This window comes from Vicia villosa, linkage group LG7 (genome assembly GCF_029867415.1).
Source record: "Vicia villosa cultivar HV-30 ecotype Madison, WI linkage group LG7, Vvil1.0, whole genome shotgun sequence".
NCBI lineage: Eukaryota > Viridiplantae > Streptophyta > Magnoliopsida > Fabales > Fabaceae > Vicia > Vicia villosa.
The window spans coordinates 42356901-42366400 of record NC_081186.1 but is presented as its reverse complement, the minus strand read 5'-3'; positions in this window follow the sequence as shown (position 1 = coordinate 42366400).

The window sequence follows — 9500 nt, the reverse complement described above, 5'->3', positions numbered from 1 at the left end:
AAAAAAGGAATAGAGGGAAATTAGGTTAGAAGAAGTGGCGTTCCAAATTCTCCTACTCTCTCGTCCCTCTCGTTCTCTCATCTCTCAAATATGCGCATAAACGGCCACCGGAAATCGCCTCCGCCGCGCCGGAGGCGGCGGAGGATAACGGAACCCTAAATTTCTAGAGGGGAAATGCTACTCTCACGCCCCTCTTCTCCTTTCCGACCTCACTTCTCTCTGAAACTCACCACATCCTTTTCTAATCACGAACCCTAACCGAAGAGTAAACCAGATAAACACCAATAATCACAAACTCTCGATCAAAACCATGAGGTTATCGTTCAGGGAGCTTAATGCTACGTCGCAACATCAAGAAAGCAGCGAGAGATGAAAAAGGAGAAGTTAATTTGCGCTTACCTACCGGAGTCAGTCCGGCGCTCCTTTGACGGCGTCGACTTGGAGAAATGCGCGCGAGAACGCCTTCACTTCAGGTAATGTTGATTTCACAATTCTGGATCTTTCTTTTTCTTCTTTGAATCGGTGACTTTTTCTCTTTCTCTTCTGACTCTGTCTTCTTCGTATTTGCGTTGCGAGACTGAGGCGAGGATGATGACGATGGTTGTGGCGCGTGGTGATGCGATGATGATGAAGATTGAAGGTTGATGTAGTGTGAAGATTAGAGAATGGAGGTCCTGCGAAGATTGAAGATGGAGGGAGTGATGTTCGATGAAGGTGGAAGAAGTGTTGAGAAGTGGAGGAGAGGTTTGAAGGTTATGTGAAGAATGTGGATGAAGATGGAAATGGTGTGGAATGAATGTGGAGAGTGAAGAAGTAGAAGATTGAAGATGTGAGAATGGTTGTGGAAGAAGGGTGAAAATGGCGTGGGAGCTGAAGGTGAGAGCTGGTTCTGAATATATAGGTGATTCCCTTGGCTTTTCTTCTGATTTCTGTTATATGAGTTTGTTATGGCTTGTAACTGAATCAGTTGAGTTTGTTAGAATTTGGATTTCTGTTAATAGTTTGTTATGTGGTTATTGCGGTTAGGAATCAGTTGGAAAATCAGTTATTTGCTGAAAGTTTGTTAACTGTTAGCTTCGGTTAAAATTCATAACTGAATCTGTTAGGTTGTTGTGTGAGTTAGTTAGGATTCGGTTTATGCTGTTATGAAAGGCTAAAGAATGGTTAAGTAGTTATAATGAAACTGAAATTGGCTTGTTGAACTGTTTTGGTTGTTGGTCTAACTTGGAATCATGAATTGAATGCCGCCTAACTTGGAATCGTGAATTGAATGCTGAGTATGTGTTAATTTGGTTTTGTACAGGGCTGTTAGGGAATGTGATTTAGTGAATGTGTGGCTGACTGGTTTTGATATAAGGATGTGAAACATTTAAACATTTATTTTGCTTTTGTAGGTTTTGTGGAAGGAATGAAAGGGAGTTTGATGATTAGTTTATGTGAAACTGAAAACTATTTAGAAAAAGGTTTGAACTTGGTTAGGTATTTTGCAGGACTGTGATAAAATTCTGTTTCGGTATTTTCTTTGAACCGGTTTATGGATGTAATATGTTGTGATTTTGCTTTTTTCCGGTTTTCATGTGCTGGCTGTTTGATTTTCTGTTTTAGACAGTTAAGGAGTTATGAGAAGAATAGATATTGGTAATTGGTTAGGGACCTGATTGGATAAATGAAGGGAATTTGATGCTGAAGAGGTTGACATGTGATTATAATTTATATTGTATTCGTGTTCGTGGAAAGCCAGGCAGCTCATCTAAGCAGGACTTGATTATTTGGACTGCAACCTCAATCATGCCACTTCTAACCTTTATGAGCTCGGGTCGCTGATTCAAATCAATTCCTTTTCCAGTGGCATCTAACTGTGCACAATATTCATTAGGAACCTCATTAAGCAAAGTGCACACATTACATCGGTACTCTCTTCCCCGTCCGGAGATTCAGCAAGTGGACATACAACTGCTCCAAGAGGCAGATGCACGCTAGCTGGGAATTACACATGTATTAACTCATTAACTCATGGAATAGCCTTAGGAAATTTGTATAAGTCTTGATAGTGATATTGTACTGAACTTCGGATTCTTTACTATGTAATAATGAATGAAACTTGGATATGATTCCTTCTAGAAATAACATTGACGAGTTTTGAATGGTGTTAAAAAAATATTGGACTCTGTACTTTGGTGGAACTTTGAATGAATATATATAATTAGACATTTGAGGATAACACTTGATCTTTTGAATGAGCTTGGCATACTTTTGAATGATGTTTGCCTCTTTTGTAATAACTCTTTTCACTTCAAACTTTAAATTTTATATTCTTTTCCCTCCAATATTTGAATTCTAGGGATATGAACCTCTCTTTTCAAACCAACACCATCAAAAATCTCAAAATCAACAAGACTTGCCATAGGCTAACATCTTTGTCCAAGTGGATTCACCGAGTGTTGTATCAAACAATTGTGTCCAACCTCCATAGGAAAAACTTCTTGATCACTAAATAAATATGAAAATAGATCCTGACTTAGTTGATGCCCTTTAATCCATCATCACTGATTTAGTGAACCAATCTTATTCTAAATGAATGAATGCATGATTTGTTAGATGAATTTAATGGGATGATAGTGCAGATGAAATGGGAAGACATAAGCCAATTAGGAATAAATTAGATGGGCAAATTTTGGGGTGCAACAATGAGTACCATGCTTTAGGGAAGTTCCAGAGGAACAATCCTCCTATCTTTGAGGGTGAGCATGAACCGAATAAAGCTCAAGCTTGGTTGAAGACGATTGAGAAGATTTTTCGAGTCATGAATTGTACCGATGCTCAGAGAGTGCAGTTTGGTACTCACATGCTGGAAAAGGAAGCTGAGGATTGGTGGGGAAATATGGCTCAGAGATTTGATGAGGAAGGTATTCAGGTTACTTGGGATAGTTTCCACGATGCATTTTTGGAAAACTATTTTCCGGAAGATTGTCGTGGAAAGAAAGAAATGGAATTCCTTGAGTTGAAGCAAGGAAATGGTACCGTGGCGGAGTATTCTGCTAGATTTCAAGAGCTTATCAAGTATTGTCCTCACTACAATACTATGAATGCGGAGAGATCAAAGTGTTTGAAGTTTGTCAATGGTTTGAGACCGGATATCAAGAAGGCGATTGGTTACCAACAAATTACCCGTTTTACTGAGTTGATTAATAAGAGTCGGATTTATGATGAGGATAGTAGGGAGAGTGCTTCTCACTACAAGGCTATGAATGATAAGAAAGGTCAATTCCGTGGAAAACCATACGATAATAAGAAGAAAGCTGGTTTTGGCGGAAAGCCAAGTGGGGGAGGATCTAGTGCTCCGATCAAGTGTTTCAAATGTGGCGTTGAGGGACATCGCGCTGTTAATTGTTCCAAAGTTGAGGTAACATGTTTCAAGTGTGGCAAGAGTGGTCACAAGGCAAACGAGTGTAGAGGTGGTTCAAAGGTGACTTGCTACAACTGTGGTGAGCAAGGTCACATTAGCACCAAATGTGATAAGCCAAAGAAGGAACAAGCAAAAGGGAAAGTGTTTGCATTGTCTAGAGCGGAGGTTTCTACCGATGATAGGCTAATCCAAGGTACGTGCTTTATTAATGGTACACCTTTGATTGCTATTATTGATACCAGTGCGACACATTCTTTCATTTCTTTGGATTGTGCTAAGAGATTGAATCTTGTGTTATCTGATATGCGTAGAAGTATGGTTATTGATACACCTGCTATGGGTTCTGTTTCTACTTCTTTTGTGTGTATGAATTGTCCTTTGAGTATTTTTGGTAGAGATTTTGGGATTGATTTGGTTTGTCTTCTGTTAGAGCAACTTGATGTGATTTTGGGTATGAATTGGTTGGAATTTAATCGTGTGTATATCAACTGCTTTGATAAGATTGTTATCTTTCCTGGGATTGGTGTTAAGGACGATTTGTTTCTATCTGCTAAGCAAGTTCATGAATCTGTGAAGGATGGTGCTGAGTTGTTTATGTTATTGGCAACCTTAGATATGCATGAGAAGAGAACCATTAAGGAATTGCCAATAGTTTGTGATTTTGCGGAGGTATTTCCTGAATATGTAAGTGATTTACCACCGGAACGTGAAGTTGAGTTTTCGATTAATTTAGTTCGTGGAACTAGTCCTGTATCGATGGCTCCGTATAGAATGTCTGCTTCTGAGTTGAAAGAGTTGAAGAGTCAACTTGAGGATTTGTTGGAGAAGAAGTTTATTCGTCCTAGTGTATCGTCGTGGGGTGCACCTGTTTTGTTGGTTAAGAAGAAGGAAGGTTCTATGAGACTTTGTGTTGATTATAGGCAATTGAACAAAGTAATGATTAAGAACAAGTATCCACTTCCAAGGATTGATGATTTGATGGATCAGTTGGTTGGAGCTTGTGTGTTTAGCAAGATTGATTTGAGGTCTGGGTATCATCAGATTCGTGTGAAGGTGGAGGATATTCAGAAGACTGCTTTTAGGACGAGGTATGGTCATTATGAATATTCTGTTATGCCGTTTGGTGTGACTAATGCACCTGGTGTATTCATGGAGTATATGAATAGGATTTTTCATGATTATCTGGATAAGTTTGTGGTTGTGTTCATTGATGATATTTTGATCTATTCCAAGAGTGAAGATGATCATGCTGAGCATTTGAGAATTGTGTTATCAGTGTTGAAAGAGAGGAGGTTGTTTTCTAAGCTTTCTAAGTGCGAATTTTGGTTAAAGGAAGTGAGTTTTCTCGGCCATGTGATCTCTAGTGGAGGTATTTCTGTTGGCCCGTCGAAGATTGAAGCCATATCTCAATGGGAAGCTCCTAAGTCTGTTTCTGAGATTAGAAGTTTTCTTGGTTTAGCCGGTTATTATTGGAAGTTCATTGAGAGATTTTCTAAGTTATCTTTGCCATTGACGTTGTTGACCAGAAAGGGTCAAGCTTTCATTTGGACTTCGCAATGTGAAGCGAATTTCCAAGAACTTAAGAGAAGATTGACTTCTGCTCCTATTTTGATTTTGCCAGATCCGTTTGAACCGTTTGTGGTGTATTGTGATGCTTCATTGTTGGGTTTGGGAGGCGTTTTGATGCAAAAAGGACAAGTGGTAGCTTATGCTTCAAGGCAACTTAAAATTCATGAGAGGAATTATCCGACACATGATTTAGAGTTGGCCGCCGTTGTGTTTGTGTTGAAAATTTGGAGGCATTATTTGTTTGGATCTAGATTTGACGTTTTCAGTGATCACAAAAGTTTAAAGTATTTGTTTAATCAGAAAGAGTTGAATATGAGGCAACGAAGATGGTTGGAATTCTTGAAGGATTATGATTTTAGTTTGAACTACCATCCTGGAAAAGAGAATGTTGCAGCCGATGCATTGAGTAGGAAATTTTACATATGTCTGTTGATGATTCAAGAATTGGAATTGTTGGAGCAATTTAGGGATTTGAGTTTGGTTTATGAAGAGACGACTACGTGTGTTAAGCTTGGTATGTTGAAGCTTACGAGTGGTATTCTTGATGAGATTAGAGAAGGTCAGAAATCAGATTTGAGATTGGTCGACATTATGAGATTGATTAACCAAGGTAAAGGTGGTGATTTTCGGATTGACGAGAATGGTGTTATGAGATGTCGTGATCGAGTTTGTATTTCGGAGGTTGCGGATTTGAGAAAGAGAATTCTTGAGGAAGGGCATAGAAGTGGTTTGAGTATTCATCCCGGTGCTACTAAAATGTATCAAGACTTGAGGAAAATGTTTTGGTGGCAAGGTATGAAAAAGGATATAGCGGAGTTTGTTTATTCGTGTTTGACTTGTCAGAAGTCAAAGATTGAACATCAAAAGCCGTCTGGTTTGATGCAACCGTTATCTATTCCCGAGTGGAAATGGGATAGTATCTCTATGGATTTTGTTTTGGGCTTGCCGAGAACATCGAGTAATTGTGAGGCAATTTGGGTCGCTGTGGATAGATGGACGAAATATGCTCATTTTATTCCGATGAGGATGGATTATTCAATGGAAAGACTTACTAAGTTATACATTGAGAAGATTGTGTGTTTACATGGTATTCTGTCAATTATCGTTTTGGATAGAGATCTAAGGTTCACTTCTAGATTTTGGGAAGGTTTGCAAAGTGCTTTGGGTACGAAGTTGCGTTTGAGTTCAGCTTATCATCCACAAACTGATGGTCAATCGGAGAGGACTCTTCAGTCTCTTGAAGATCTTTTGAGTTCATATGTTTTGGAACAAGGAGGAAATTGGGATAGTTTCTTACCTTTGGTTGAGTTTACGTATAACAACAGTTTTCATTCGAGTATTGGAATGGAACCTCTTAAGGCTCTTTATGGTAGAAGGTGTAGAACTCCTTTGTGTTGGTATGAATCGGGAGAGAGTGCTGTGATAAGAGGAGGAAGGCTCTTGAGAAGATGAAGGCTTCTCAAATTCGTCAGAAGAGTTACCATGATAAGAGGAGGAAGGCTCTTGAGTTTGAGAAGGATGAACATGTGTTTCTTCGAGTTACGCCAATAACGGGTGTTGGTAGAGCATTGAAGTCGCGTAAGTTGACGCCGTGTTTCATTGGTCCTTATCAGATTTCATAGAGAGTAGGTGAAGTGGCATATCGGATTGCATTGCCACCATCTCTTTCTAATCTTCACGATGTGTTCCATGTGTCTCAATTGAGGAGGCACATTCCGGATCCATCGCATGTGGCTCAATTAGATGATGTTCAAGTGAGAGATAATTTGACGGTTGATACATCACCTATGCGAATTGAGGATCGAGAAGTGAAGAAGCTTCGTGGTAAGGAGATTGCTTTGGTGAAAGTGATATGGGGTGGATTCGCCGCTGGTAATATCACTTGGGAACTCGAGGATAAAATGAAGGAATCGTATCCGAAGTTGTTTGTTTGAGGTAATTTTCGAGGACGAAAATCTTTTAAGTGGGGGAGAGTTGTAACATCCTATTTTTATTAGATTTTATTTGATTATGATTATTTGATATTTGATAATTGTTTGTGTTTATTTAATTATTGTTTGAGTAATAATTATTTGATTGTGTGGTAATATATTACTTAGCTAATTAATAAATGGTAGAATTTTATTAGAATTAGCTATTGGGCTTAATGGGAATTAGAAATAAGAATAATGGATGGGTTAAGCCCAATGAGATAATGAGAGTTAGAATAGAATTTTATGAGTTAACCTAATTTAGATAGAAAGATAGAAAGAAGAGTAGAAGGAAGAAAAGAGGCATAGAGAAGAGAAGGGGATTGTAGATTTCTTGAAGTTAGAAGGAGAAATTCAAGAGGTAAGGGTTTGAATCCAAGTTCTTATAGTTACATGATTGGGTAATGTGTGTTTGTGTAATCTTTCATCTCTTCATCTCATAGTTTTGGAAAATGTTAGGGTTTATGATAAAACAATGAGATTTTATGATTTGTTCATGTTTAAAGTGTTGTATGAATGACCCATGGTTAGAAACATGATTATGAACATCATATTTGTGCCAATTTTGCTTTTAATTGATGTATGGATTGTGTTTGGGTTAATGGGTGTTGTATGAGGGGAATGGGGAAGAAAATGGTGGTTTTCTGAGTTTTACGCAGCATAGGTCGACCTACACAGAGGTATGAGTCGACCTGAGCATCTTAAAACAGCAGAAAATCCATTTTCCTTCAGCATGCGTCGACCTATAGGTTCTGTGAGTCGACCTATAGCATCCTTGCGTCGACACATGAGTCGGCAAGCGCATACCCGAGAGAGATGGAAAACAACAATACGTCGACCTATGCTTTCTTTGCGTCGACCTGCAGATTCTAATTTTGGCAAATTTTTGTAAAGGACATAACTTTTGATCCGTAACTCCGTTTTATGCGCCGTTCAAAGCGTTAGAAAGCTAATGAGATTTTCTACATGAGTGTAGCAGGGAAATTCTGAGATCGAAGCCATGGAATTGACTCGACTCAATATTTCGTTTGAAATCGCCACCGCGCTTTATTGTTTCCAAAGAAAAAGGGAAAAGAACGTAAAACCCAAAGTTTTGTTTTTAAAACAAGAAAGAGATCTAAAGTACGGGTGTTGATTATATGAGGGGAAGGTTTAAAGCACCCCTCATATCTGTGGTACTCCACAAGAACCTTTTTGAAAATCTGTGTCATATGTGCTAAAAAAGGGTTTGTTTTATTTTTAAAATAAGCTCGGCAAGACGTTAAGCCTTGTGCCTACATACCTCGTCGGTGCAATGGAGAAGTCAGAGCTAATGTAGTTCCGCTTAAAGGGAAAACATTTTTAAAACGAATAAACACTTTATCGTCATCAGAGAGAAATACTCAGCCATTGATCTTGAGCATGAGAACAAACGACTTCTTTGCAACGCAAATGAAAGAAGGGCTCTAACTCGGATAAAAATCGACGAGTATGCCACTAGCTCTCTCACGCGGAAAAGATCTCATTATATCAATCAATTTCAAAATCGTGGGGTATAACCACTCGTTTCAACAATTAGTCGTATCTAAACTTTTTGAAGAAAAGCCACTAAGGGCAAAAGATATTTTTAAGAAAAGGTTTTGAAAAGATTGCAAACATAAGAGGGTTTTGTAAAAAGGGAGAAGATTTTGAAAATCTAAGAAGTGGGAGGAGATGAAGAGGCTAACCTAGTGCATAAAATAAAAGCTAAGGAAAGAAACGGTCTAACCGAAATAAGAAGCCAACACTTGACATTAAGAGTCAAGGTATATTTCCCATCCTTTGGACTTATCAGTACCAACACATTACCACTTGGGGATCTAGATGAACTTATTATCTTAGCACCACTTTACATTAAGCACATTAAGATTCTGACGAAAATCAGGCAGAGTAACGGCTGTTTTCGGGTAAAATCCTTATATCAATGCCTTGGAATTAACCATCAAGGGCTTTCAAGGAAATACCTGCATATACAAACAGACAACAATCCAATGCCAGACAGACAGAACAATCACAAAGTAACAATATAATAAGGGTCCAAAGATCCTAAGTCCATAAGTCCAAATCTCCAAAATGCTCAGGATAGTAACCAATAGTCCGAAAGAGAGCCTTAAACGCTTTTTAGATTTTTGTTGTTTATTTGTGTTTTAGCGTAAAAGTAAAGTATGGTCCAAGTGGAAAAAAGAAAATGGCGGAAACATAAACATAGTGTCCAAATGGACAAAGAGAAAATAGCGGAATATAAACGTCCGAATGGACAAAGAGAAAATAGCGGAATGTAAATATGATGAAATGATAAAATAAAGCGATAAAGTGGGAAATATAAAGAGCAATATAATAAATTGCGGAAATTAAAGTCAATTGTTAGATGTTAAAGATAACCATCTTGAAATTTGTCAAGTATGTTATCAAAGTTAGTAATGAAAGATCGATGGTGAGTGAAGGATGTTCTCAGATTTAAATTCAACGGAACTTTATCAGAAGCTTGATAAAATCATAGCGACTACACGATAAATTTCCATAAGTCTTAAATAAAC